This window comes from Mus pahari, chromosome 2 (genome assembly GCF_900095145.1).
Source record: "Mus pahari chromosome 2, PAHARI_EIJ_v1.1, whole genome shotgun sequence".
NCBI lineage: Eukaryota > Metazoa > Chordata > Mammalia > Rodentia > Muridae > Mus > Mus pahari.
In genome coordinates, this window is record NC_034591.1 from 122,437,601 (window position 1) to 122,451,561 (window position 13,961).

Below are 13,961 nucleotides of genomic sequence, written 5' to 3' on the forward strand. Positions count from 1 at the left end.
TGTGTGTGTGTGTGATTTTCTTTATCCATGTCTTTATCCATATATTAATTGTCACCTAGGCTGAATCCATACCAAAGGTATTTTAAAGTTTTCCAGAAGAGATATAGATTCCTAAGCATCTGTTTTAGCTGCTAATTTCATTTCCTTTGTCTATCTTGTGCAAGCTAGAGCACTAGCAAATAAAGGATGTGAAATTTTTCTTCTATGTTATAAATTACGCTGTGTTCAAAACAAGTATTCACTTTAAAAAACATGCTAAGGAACAAATATGCTACAATTAGCTATATAATGTAATTATGCATGCTTAAGTTTGTAACATGTTACAGATACTAATGACATATTACAGATAATATAATGCATAATAGTATGACTGCATAAATGAATAGATTATGTGTTCCACAGATTTTTCGGTGGTTACTTTTAAGAAATAATATTATTGTGGAAAGAACAATATTATTTTTAGGAAATAATACTATGGGTGAAGAGGAAAGGGGGATGAAGAAATGGTCTTGAACTCAGCCTGTATCAGGAGGAATGTTTACTCAACTATACTAGGAATTCAACTTCTGAGACCCAACATAATGTATGGTATTATTAACTACTGGTTAATGTCGTGGATTGGATATTAAAGTGTGGATAGAACAAGACCATAGGTAAGATTTGAAGATTCGATGCCACACTATTAACATCACTCCATGTAATCATCAGGCTATGAAGCATAATATCTTTCCCCTCCCACCAATTTCCTAATCTCTATGAACACGCCCATCACAGTTCATAACTTCTCTCTCCTTGTATGAATTCAGAAAAGCATAAAATCTCATAGGAAGAGTTTGTGACAGAGCTCAGAAGTTACACACTCTGTCATTAGAGTCTGATGTGTTTACATCAGCAATGTCAGCAGCTTGTGGGCTTATACTGAGTCAGAAACATTGAGAAATACAAAGCATTTTTTTTGTATTTTATATTATTAAATTTATTAATGTTTATGGCAATATTCTTTTCTTTTTAGTCTCATAGTTGACCTCCTCCTAGTCTACTCTCCCACAGTTCCTCATCCCATTCCTCCTCCCCTGTCTCTAAGAGGATTTCTTCCCCCTTTTGTCCCCACCCCACCAGGCTTCCCTCCTCCCTGGGGCTTCAAGATCTAGGGTTAGGTACAGCTTCTCCCACTAAGGCCAGACAAGGTAGTCCTCTACTGTATATGTGTTGACGGCCTTGGACCAGCTCCTGTATGCTACCGAGTAGGTGGCTTAGTGTTTGAGTGATCATGGAGATCCAGGTTAATTGAGACTCCTGGCCTTCCTCTGAGGTCACCCTCGTCCTCAGCTTCTTCCAGTCTTTCCCTATTTTAACCACAAGGGCCCCTGGCTTCAGTCCAATGGTTGGGTGTAAGTCTCTGCCTCTGTCTCAGCTAGCTGCTTATTGAGCCTCTGAGAGGATAGCCAATCATAGCATCAGTAATATTGTCAGTTCTTGGAGCCTCCCCCTGAGATGGATCTCAATTTGGGCCTGTTGCTGTGTCAGGCAGCAGGCTTGGGGGAATAAAGGGAGTAGAAGAAAATCCGCATCCTGCCACAGTTCAGAGTTCTGGTGGTCTAGGCTGGCAGACGTGGGAGGACTGCCACACTCTTTCCATGCAGCCTGGTGTGGGTGTCTGGCTGTGGGAAGCCACAGATCCCATCCTGCCGTGGGGGGCAGGGTGGTGGTGTGGGCAGACAAGGGGCAATCTGAGATCTCTGGGCCTCACTGAGGCCAGATATAACAGGTTCTCCGTCTCTGGCATTCCAGACTTTGCTAGAAACCACGGAAGAGCTGAGAACTAAGTGGGGGCCTGGTGGGCAGCTCGGTCATCTCCAGGACTGAAGAGAGGAGAGGGAAGGGAGAGAGGGGGTGCTGGGTGGTCTTTGGTCCAGTCTGTGGCTGGAGCACAGGAAGGCCTTCCTGAGGAGGTTAGACAAGGCTCTTTAGGGGAAAGCCTATTCAATCATTCAAGTAGAGTGGGCCTTCATGAGCAGAGATGGTCTCCAGTTTTAGAGCTTTATTGTAGAAAGGCAGAGAGCTAGAAGGTAAAAGAAAGAGAAGGGCCAGCGATGGCCTCGTGAAGAGAAGGGGGGAAAGAAGGAGAAAAGGAGAGCTAGAGAAGAAAGTAAGAAAGTGAGAGCTTAAGAGAAAGAGGAAGGGCCAAGCAGCCCCTTTTAGAGTATGCTGGGCTATGTTGGAGTTGCAGGTTGGCTATGGGGAGGAGCATACCTGGCGATTATCAGGTAACTCTGAGGCCAGAGTCTAGTTAGAATGTCAGGAGCTTAGAGCTTTGTCTCTGTGTCAGAATTGTAGAGTTGGGGGCTTTGTGGTGTCATGCATCTGTCTCTGGGAACATGGCTGACTGTTCAGTCCCTTGCAGAGTTTTCTACTCGGTCTCCAGAGCAAGCCTCACTCAAGCAAAACAGGCTCCCAGGTCACTGGACCTCCCTTTTTGTCTCTGCAGTTCTTTTAGACAGGAACAGCTCTGTGGGATGGCAACCCCATCCCTCCACTTGATGCCCTGTCTTTCTACTGGAAGTAGACTCTGCAAGTTCTTTCTCCCCACTGTTGGGCATTTTATCTAAGGTCTCTCCCTTTGAGTCTCAGAGTCCCTCACCTCCTAGGTTGCTGGTACTTTCTAAAGTGTTCCCCCTCCCACCCCCTCCTATAATGTTGTATATTTCCATTCATTCTGCTGGCCCTCAGGGCTTCTCTCCTGCCTCCCTCCCCATCATGTTCCTCTTTTCCCCTACCGCTTCCCTCTCCCATCCATATCCTTCCCTCCCTCTGCCCCCTGTTATTGCTTTCTTCTCCCTCCCAAGTGGGATTGATCCTCACTTGGGGCCCTTCTGATTGTAGTTAGTAAAGTTTGTCCTCCCTGCCCTTAGTTGGATTCTTGGAAGACTGTTTCTCTCTATTTATGCAGGTTATTATTATTTTATTATTATTTTCTAACACAGTTCCTATTTCCCAAGAGGCATTTTGTTGTTGCATTCTCTGTAACTGAGATTCCTTGCAGTACCCAAGAAGCAATCAGAAAGTGAAATGAGAGCCCAGTGAAGGTTTAGTGGTATTGACAGAGAAATAGCCTTTGTGCAAAAAAAGGCTATTTTTTTGTGCAAAAAAAAAATCAACATCAACATCCTACCAACATTTCTTCCAGGTTCAAAAATACTGTTCTAAAGTTGCAGCTGGTGTATAGTAAGAATCTAGTAGATAATAAAATAAAACCATGAACCACATGTAGCCATATGTTTAGAAAATGTTACGGATTTCAATTTTCTGACATAACATCAAATATTTGTTGTTGTTTTTTTTCTGTTGCTGTTTTTCAGATCTCTGAAATAACAGTGGTTTCAAATTTTATATCTTACAGATTACAATGTTAGTCTCAAAAATAGTTTTTAACATGTAAACTATTTTTTATTTTCTGCAAATAACTGAAATTACTCTAGTATTATCCTACATTAACATTTCTAAGCTGCTAGTTCGACAAAGTTAGGTGTCTGAAAAGTATAGCGTACAACTCTATAATGCTGCAGCATTAGAGAAGTCCATGTTGTTCATGAAGCTCCATGACCAACAGCATCTTACAGAAGGAAGAGTTCATTTGGGCTTCTGGTCCAGAAGGATGAGACTCCAACATGGCAAGAGGAATGGCGACCTGGTGGGGATGATAGTAGGAACAAGAAGCTAAGAGATGATGCCTTCTGGTGCAGTCACAGAGCAAATTGCAAACAGGAAGCAGTGTGATCATATGACCTCTCAAGACTACCTCCAGTGACAAACTTCTTCCAGCAAGTCCACAGTTTTTAACCCTCCTAAAATAGGACCACCTACTAGAGACCAAGTGTTTAAGTGTTTATATCTAAGGGAGATATTGCTCTTTCAATTCACCACAGCTATTATGGCCATTTTAATATTTTTGTCCTCTACATACAAGTCACATTTAATTGCCATTTCAAATATCATTGAGGCACAAATACTTTAGTGGCCTGGGATTTCACTTGGACTAATTGTGTTGATATTGATTCTCCTAAAGCAGATCGATCTATCTATCTATCTATCTATCTATCTATCTATCTATCTATCTATCTATCTATCTATCATGTATGTATGTATATTTGTATGTATGTATATTCTGTCTATCTGTCCATCCATCCATCCATCTGCCCATCTATCTATCCATCTATCTATCTATCTATCTATCTATCTATCTATCTATCTATCTATCTATCTATCTATCTGTTATATGTTACAGTAGTAATTTAGTAGTTTAGCACAAATTTAGGTGAAACCTATTGTCCTTTGTACATACCAAATTTCTACCCTTTTTTTCTGCATTATGCTAGTAGGGTGTAGTTGCTTCTTTTGAATGCCTATTTTGGTTCCCCATAGTCTAAATGGTTCAATGACAAAGTTTCCAATGATATAAATGATAGTGTCTTGGAATGTCAGATACTTCTTATTTCCCAGAGGCTTTTCTATGATGCTCTTATTTTCTGACAGCCATCATGTAAGATACCTTTACGTTGTGGGCAGATGTCACTAGCCACCACAGAGGAAACTCAGCTGTAATACTGCGTATTTATAAAAGATAACTCTGTGTTAGGAGGATCAGTAGCAACACAAATAGTGAAAGTTATGCTTCCAGGCTATTGGAGTATTTATGCCACAATGATATTTTGAAATATAGACTTATGGAAAATGTCAGAAGTCAGTTCATTCCTTACAGTATGTGGGTCCCGAAGATCAAAGTCAGATCACCAAGTTTATTGGCAAATACCTCATTGTATGTCGACACATGTTCCTCTGTATGAACATGCACATGCGCACATGTTCATACATACACACACACAAATAAAAACCATATAATGTTAAAGTAATATTTTAAAATTCTCATAGATCCTTAGCCCTACTTCTAACTTAATATTATATGTAAATATAGTAGACAAAGCCAAGAATTTTTCACTGATTAGATACTGCTAATTAAGTAACTTCTCTTATTTGAAGTTCTACAATTTTAAATTCCAGGATTCATCCCCAAAATATCACCATTTATGCTTTCTATGACTTTTTACTCCTCATTACTGAATGACTATTCCCGAGTCTTTCTGTGCCTGTTTAAAATATCTGCATATTTGGAAACTATTGTTTAATTATTTTGTAGAATATCATTAGCTGCCTGACATTTCTCATGCTCAGGTTGTAGTTAAAAATTATGAGGATATAACAAAAGAATAATGTGTCCCATCCAGTAAAATATCAAAGCATGAAGCAATATTATCACTGCCAATTGTGAGCTTGACAATTAGGTTAAGAAGGTTGGATGATTTCACCACTGAAACCATACCCTCCACTCTGATGTCAACTTTACACAAAGGCATGCGTTGTCCTTCTTAATCTCTTAAATGCTGTTCAGTCACTGGATTCATTTACACCCATTTTCTATACCAAAAGTTATAATATTGCTATCTAGCTGTTAACCCAATATATTTGATAAGAATTAGTATACTGTCTTTCAGACCTTCTTGCATTAAAAATTCATTTTATAAGTAGAAATGATCATCCATGGCATTTTAAATAAGAGCATAAATAATAGTTAAAAAGTAAATTGGCAGTTTGATCATTTCATCCCCAGGGCTACAGAGACATCTGTTATGTAAGTGGTAGTCTAGCCCTGACACCCAGCTTTCTCGGAACCTGTATCACTTGCCCAATTTAACCTGAGTCATCTGAAACATACACATACACACACACACACACACACACACACACACACACACACACACACACACACACACATTTATTACTTAATACCCATTTTTGGTTAACTAAATAACTAGATAGATAACCACCCACTGATAAGAGTAGCACATAGTTCTTTCAATACATGTATAATTCCTTCTGTCGCTATGAGGTAGAAGCATGCTAGCCCATTTTGAATCTGAATGTTGTAATTTGATATCACTGGTTGGTCTCTGTAACTAATGAGGAAGACTTCCCTCCAAATGCAGAGAAAGGCAGACTTTACAGGGACTTTTATAGGATTCTTCCTCTCTCTGGCTCTTTGAATGTCACAGATGTCTGCCCTGATGTAACATAGAGAAGTGAAATTGGCCATTTACAGGGCCAGAAGGAAGTTGCAGAAGTTATGTTGAAGAAATAGGTGGCTCCCATTTACTTCTGAGCTCCTGGCCTCTTTGACAAATAGAAGCCATAATATACCTCAAGTAACTGTAATTGTTAGGTAATCTGTATAACCCTTTGGGTACCAACTGCTACATGACATTTACTCAAGAAAGGAAAACGCAGTTGGTGATTTTTATTTTTTTCTCTAATTCCTACACAAAATTCAGATTTGGGTGTTTTAAAAGAAAGAGAAGGAACTGGAGGCAGCAGCTTATTTAAACAATTCTTTTTTTATTTCTAAAAAGCCCCTCAAAAACCATTTTGAACTAAATAAAATTCTATTAAGAGTAGTTCAGATGATAAGGCAATGTGGCAATATCTGTATATAGTCATTGATTAAGAGACAATAAAACAGGAGTTTGTTTTATAAGAAATAATTTGCTGAAGAAAGGGTTCAAGAAAATAAACTAGAATGTGTTTTAGATGTAAACTCAAATGAGAACAGAAACTGGTCAAGTTCATTAAAATTTCCAGTGCCCAAAGAGATATAGGTCTGACATTTTCTCATATGGCCACGATGTATTTCTATCATATTCACCTGCCTCCCACATTATACTCTCTTGGGTTTTTTCAACACACAGTAATCTCTTTTCTCCTCCAAACTATTTAGCCCTTCCACGTTTCCATTGGTGTTTGCCTTTTGTGACCCGATGTGTTTCATTAGGCTGTGTATGGGAACATGAGTGAGAGTTTCTTTACAGAAACACCTCATGACTGGCTACAGTCTTAAAGACAAGGTCTCCCCCTTTATCAGCTATTAACTTTAAATATCCTCAGGAATGAGTGGGACCCATGTGCTCCTTTCAATTCCATGGGAAGAGGTTGACAGACCCAATCTTGTGCAGACTTTTTCTATCCAAGTTGTCAGATAACTGCTTCAAAATAACATGGGTTCTATAAATAGTACCACAGAATCCAAGCATATGATTTTGTATTATTTTTGCTCATTTTGGCTCATGGTTGTTGTATATTTGTTTAGGTGTTCTAAACAAGGAATGGGGAGGGGGGTGAGTAATAGTATGTCCTAAAATTCTACTCACTTCATTATGAGATGCTCTAAGTTTGCCATAAGTAAAACAAACTTATTAAGATTGTGTTGCTATGTCTTCTAATCCCAACAGTCATTAGTTAGCTGGAATCTTTCCTCTAAAGTAGAGACCCCACATAATTTCCATTCCATATTAACACATCCATTGACATTGACATTGTTCCATTCTTGTCTAGGTAGCCATTTTTAGGAAAGACTATTTCTCAGAAAATACCTCCTTTTCTGGCCCTTAACAGGCATTGCTCTCCCACTTCTATGGTGATCCCTGAGCCATAGATTTAGTAACTGTCATGTAGACTGGGCTGATCTCTGTAATGTGTCCAGTTGTGATTATCTTTGGTAAAATGAGAGGTTTCTTTGATGATGGGTGGTACCTACACCTACACGTGGGTATGAGGGTAAGATTTAAGATGTAGGAAGGAATCATGTTCATCTAGCAAAATGACAACAATAGTTTATTTTTTTCATTATGGTGATACAACCGTGTATGCAATATCTCATTAGTTTCCCTTTAATCTTCTAAAATTGTGGTAATAGCTCCATTTTTAAAGATGAAAAAGTAGAGCTAGGAAACAGCTTAAAATATTAAGAATCAAAAGTCAATATTGTGTTTATCACCAAAGACCATATATATTTTCTTAATGAGAATCTATGCCTTAATGTTTCAGCTCTACTTTATTTAAAATAGTGCTTGATGATTTGTTTCATGGCAAAATAAAATGATCTCCATGAGTCAGATTCTTTCGTGTTCCTTGCTGGAGCTTGCAGCTAGAATTCAATAAATAATTTGTAAGATTTTATTTAGCGCCTTTTATTGGTATAGACTATTGTACAAATCTGTGGGGATTTTTTGTTTTGTTAGAAATCTTCTGGTTTTGATGAAGTAGATATAGACTCTCTGTTAAGCTCTCAGATATCTGATTTGGCTGTCTGAGCAATTGGCAAGCTGTGCATAATGATAAATATACTAGCAAGGCTTACTTTCCCACTAAGTGCATGCAAGTAAAAGCCCTGAAAGTTGCATGGCTCTTGCCTCTTTAAATCTGACACCTAATGTATTAGGTATTAGAGTGTTTTGTGCTTACCTTTAGCTCTTCTTTAGTTTAGGTGATTAAAAAATGCCTGTTGCTGTCTGTATTGCAGCATGCTTCATTAACAATGATTTATTTGAGAGTTTAGCAGAATTGGCACTGTGCATCACACCAGTGGGCAGGAAGAAAACAAACGTGAGATGGTTGCTAAGAAATGTAATTTCCTCTGCTTGTGCTAAGAGCCCAAGGATCTCCAGAGCCTGCTTTCCTATACCCAGAAACCTGGGAAAAGAATGTAGCTTCTAGCCCTTGCCATTGGTTCCCAGTCACTGACTCTCTCTTGTAATGCTCAGTTGGAAGGGAGTCCAAAGATTGCCCCCTATGTTATTAGGTGCTCCTCTCTGTATCTGTTTCTTCCCAATGCCAGATGATTCTATGCCCTGCCCATATTTGTGCAACAAGTTTTTTTTTTTTTCCCTACTCAAAACCAAGCTCAGCTTTTTCTAGAAGAATCCAATTATAAAGACTTTTTTCTATTGTATTCTTTTCAACAACTCTGCATCTTTACTGTCATTTTACCAAAAAAGAAAGCGAGGTTAGTAAAAGTTAAATGACTTGTTCAAGGTCAACAGCTCAATGGTGAAGCTGGGATTTCAAATTGCCCTGTGTGATGATAGAGCAGGCATGCTCAACCACCAAAGGGGAGCGAAGGTATTTTTATTTTACTTGCAACATGTATTGATTTTGTCGTGTCTATTTGAAGTGCTCCATTGAGAAGATTCTGGGGCTGCCCTCAGGCTAGGCAGGATGAGTACCAATCAATTAACAGTGTTCTCTGAGGGAGAGGAAGAAAAGAGAGGTGCCAGGCATTTTTCTTTCCTGAGCTATGATTTACTATTATTATTTTTATTGTAATGAGCATACAACAATATAGGACTGACACCCTAATGGAAGAATGAAATATCAGAGCCATAAGAGTGCAGGAAAAAAAGCTCTGTTTTTATATTTAACAACTGGCTCTACATCTGTATTTTGGGAAATTTAAGAGTTGTTAAATACCCAAGAAGTGAAACTTTAGGATTCACTCCTGGGTGGGAATGAAGTATTCTGTATTTCTGTTGCCTATATCACTATGTGAAATACACCTCAATGATCTTAGGAAGGAAAATATGTAGCTATAATTACTGTCTTACTAATAAGACTAACAAGGAACAGTTTAGATAGCCTACAAAATGAAAACTGTATGCTGCCTACTTTAAGTGTTATTTTAAAGATTATGTCACTTAAAACTAATATTCAGGTAACTACAGCTCCATGAGGAATTCTAAAAGTGATGTCTATTATTTATCATTTCCATAGTAATTTTGTATTATATTACCTTATCACATCACTACTGTGATTGAAGAGTTTAATCCTATATTCTTTCTTGATGAGTTGACTAGACAGATTTTGTATTTTCACCTAAACAATGGTAGAGACTTTGAACTCTGTTATACCTATTTTTAAACATAATGATTAAAATGTTCATTACTTTGGCTGGGGAGATTGCTCATCAGTTAAAAGGCACTTGTGCTCTGTTAAGAACTTGGTTTCAATTCCCAGCACCTACATGGTGCCTCACAACCACTGTAACTTCAGTTAGAAGACCTCCTTCTTGCTTCTGTGGACACCAAGTATGGTGCACATGCATGCATGCAGACAACACATTTGTACATAGAAACTGAAAATCATTCTTTAAAAATGTCCAATATCTCTTTGTCCTAAACTGATGGTGCATATTAAAGCTGATGTGCTGAAAGGTATATTTGAGCTTATTGAATGGACTCACTATGATAGAGAGGTCAGGATAATTTTTTATATACAGTTTAAAATGGAACCAGATGAAGAAATTGCTAGTGGTAATAGAAAGGGGGAAAGAAGTATAATCATTGAAACTTGGATGAAAATTTATTAACCAAATTACATGACATGACTAAATTCATAAAACAGTAGAACAAGGATTTTTTTGTCAGTGAAGATGATTACTAACAGAGGAAAATATTTATTCATACAAAATTAGTAAACAGAATAAAAAATTAATAAATAGCACATAAGGAAAACTTAATTTTCATTATTGAGAAACCAGAGAAAGTTTCTAGAATGGGGAGCCATCCCCTGGGAGAATAAAAATAAGAAAGCCATGTTTATATACTTCTTTAATATATATACAAGTTAAAGAAAAGTCAGTGCAGTAAGCAATCATTTAGTGCAAGGTGTGGATAGAAATTCTGTGTTTGTAGCTAGAGATTTAACTTCCCGTAAGAACATTGTACAAGCTTACAATCAAGGTGTCTCTAAGTAATTTTTTTTAGATGGGAAATTGAGAATATAGAAAACTCAGTGGTAGCAAAGGCCTGGGGACTACTTTTTATTTAACCAAATATGAACAAACGGCTCTTTTCTGAGAGCACAGTGCATTTCAATGGTATAAGAAGCTTAGCAAGCTGGCCTAACCATCTCTAATGGCAGAAGGAAATTGTGCAATGAGATAGTAGTACCACTGAGCCTGGACCCCAGCTATTCGGAATTTTAGACAGGATACCAGTGGCATATTTAATGCCATACCATGATTACTAGAGATACTTTAATTTTTACAGATTGATGTTCAATAGCCATGTATAAAGATTCAAGGTCAAGTCAATTATTGTGAGGAGAAATGGCACTGAGAAATTGGTAGTACTCTTAGATGAAAGAGATCCTTCAAGAATAGAAATGATAGCAGGAGACCTGAACTCAGTTCCCAGCACCCATAATCGATTCCTTGCAACAACCTGTAACTCCAGATTCAGAAACTCTGTTATCCTCAGTTGAAATTTAAGTTAATATTGCAGAGTTGCCTTCTACCGTAGAACATATCAACTTAAAATAATTATTTTATGGAATCTGAGGAAGTAGAAAGCACTTTTTAGATGGCAAATCCTTTAACTAGATGGTGAGTAGGGTTCACCATTTCTTGAGATCCTCTCTAATATGATCTTGGTAGACATCATCAAAAGCAGTCTCTAGGTGAGTGAGTAGATTGTATGTGAGGAATTCCATCTGACTCATGTTTACCCCTTGCTTACTGGTTGTGACTTCTCAAGTATATTACACTATTCCTCATTCTTTCCCCAAGCAATGCAATCAATTAAAACATAGGTTTTTGTTTGTTTGTTTGTTTGTTCTTTTTTTCAGAATTACTAGCAGTCTACTTATTACAATCTCCAGTAAATTGGCAGGTGATGGATACCACATAGGAATGGAAGTATTGTAGTTCAAAAACAAAGATGATAAAAAAGAGAAAGTTAAATAATCTACTTTAAGATATGTGAGTTTTCAGTATCCGAGGACAACTTTTTTTGTTTGTTTTGTTTTGTTTTGTTTTGTTTTGTTTTGTTTTGTTTTGAGACAGGGTTTCTCATTACATTACTATTTGTATATGTATATATGTATATACATTATTATTTGTATATGGTTTTACAAAAAACAATCTGTTGAATAGTAAGACCCTACTACATCAATTTCCCCATCCATATAGTCGGCACATTGCTTTCAATAGATCCCCCCTCATCTTCATATTTTAATCTATGTTCACTCTTTTGCTACCATTCTAATTAGCCTGACCCCTCGATAACCAGGAGTAAAGCTACAAAATGATCAACTATACAAATGCAACATAAATTGATAATCTTTTGCACTGCTGATTTAAGAATGGCAGTGTTTTCAATAAGTAACAATAAGTAAGAAAACCAAAGTTCCTGTTGTGGGAAAGGAATTTTGAGTTAACACTAAGGAAATGTGGTCTTCTCACAAAGACTCGGTCCTGAGATCCATGGTATACTTTGTATGGGAGCACTATACACATTTTATAATTTTGCTCCATGACAGTCCTGTTTGGCCGTGGCTAAAGGACAGTATGAAAAGCAGAGCTGGAGGTGACAGTCACTATCAGAACATGATGTCAGACCAAAAGACACTTACTTTCCGGAAAGAATTCATTGCTTATAGCAAAAGTCAGCTACTTTAAGTATGAAGACATGGACTTAAATAGAGTCTGTATTGATTTCTGAATATTTGACCTTGGAAAAGTTCCATAGACTCTCATATTCTAAATTGCAAAGCTGTAATTCTATAAAGAACAGTGCAGCCTGACCCCAGGGTACTTGTGAGGTTTAAATGAGAAGCGAGTGTAAAAACCCATAGTTCATCGACAAAAGATGTTAAGTATATCTATTTTTTCTGTTTACACGCTAGCTACTTAGGGGCTGGCATTCCTGACAAGCCACTATTATCCTATATGCCTATTAAATATCAAAGAAGATATCAAAAGTCCCCTTCATAAATTTAAAAACTCAGTTTGATAAGTAACAAGGAGGTGGAAAAAGCTAAATTAGAATCTGAACTAACACAAGAATAATCATTTACAAAACTTTCTGGTTTACCTTTAGAGTACTCTCTGGTAGCTGATAGACATTCATGTGTGATCTCCAACCTACAGAATATCTAACACAATTAGAAATCACATAGCTTTCCCTAAACCACATGGTTCATAGCAAAACTTGAAAGAATTCAATGTGCTTCATTTCAAATCCCTCACCTTCCTGCTTTATCTTCATGGTTTAGAGGCCTTAAAAGTAGGTTGTGGGTTTAAAAAGCGTACATAATAATTGGACATGTAATTATCTTGTTGGCCAGAGGAGAAAAAGAGAAGAAATAAATTAGTATTTGGTGCTATGATGGGAGGCTTGGAAAGCAGATTTCTGTACAGGGAAGTCATCTTGCTAGGATCCTGTCCTGCTTAAATGTCTCTGTAGCTCAGCTCTCACCCTTCCAAATCAAGTCTGAGACTCTGTGCATTTGTAAGTTGTTGTCCCTAAGACATGCCACTATACCCAGTAGTTTAGGTTGCTTATGTGGATCCAGATTCAGGTTCTTAGTCTTGGAAGGAAAATTCTTTACTGACTGGCTATCTTCCCAGCCCAAGTTTAAAACCTTTATTATACCAAGACTGATGGAAGAATTGGTTTTCAGCACCCATTTTTTTTCTTTCTGACTCGCAATTACAGCTGTCTTTACCTAGGATAGCTTACTAGTATTCCATCCAGATCCAACTCAAGGATGGTACCAAGGCTAAGAAGCTCATATCTATTCTCCTTAATCTTTACAACAAGCACTAAGTTGTACAGCTATAGGTATAGTTTATTTTATAAGTGAACCACCCACCTGGAGAATTTTATGTCAAAGGTGAGAGCACAAGGCACTCTGGCAGAGAGCACTTTTCACTATTTTGTGTCTTTACAAACCTGATATTCTCTGATATTATAGTTTCTTGACTGTTGATTTCCCTGGTAGTTAAGATTAGAAAGATTTTCTCCATTATTTGACCTTTAAGATTCATTCATATAGCCCCTCTGAAATATGTTCTTCAAGACCTTGCCATATCCATTCCTGGATTCCTTTTTGCTCTTTATCTGTCTCCACAACTTTCTTTAGCAGACTCATTAGAAGTTATGTGCTGAGTTATCATTACTGGTTTACTTGCCATTCACAGGTGTCTTAGTCAGGGTTTCTATTCCTGCACAAACATCATGACCAAGAAGCAAGTTGGGGAGGAAAGGGTTTATTTGGCTTACATTTCCATACTGCTG

The 13,961-nt window shown here is 37.6% G+C and overlaps 1 protein-coding gene across 1 annotated transcript in view; it reads left to right on the forward strand.

Annotated features, from left to right (window-relative positions):
* Positions 1-13,961, forward strand: part of LOC110315985 (contactin-4) — a 394,588-nt gene that overhangs the window by 39,802 nt on the left and 340,825 nt on the right. The window lies entirely within an intron of this gene.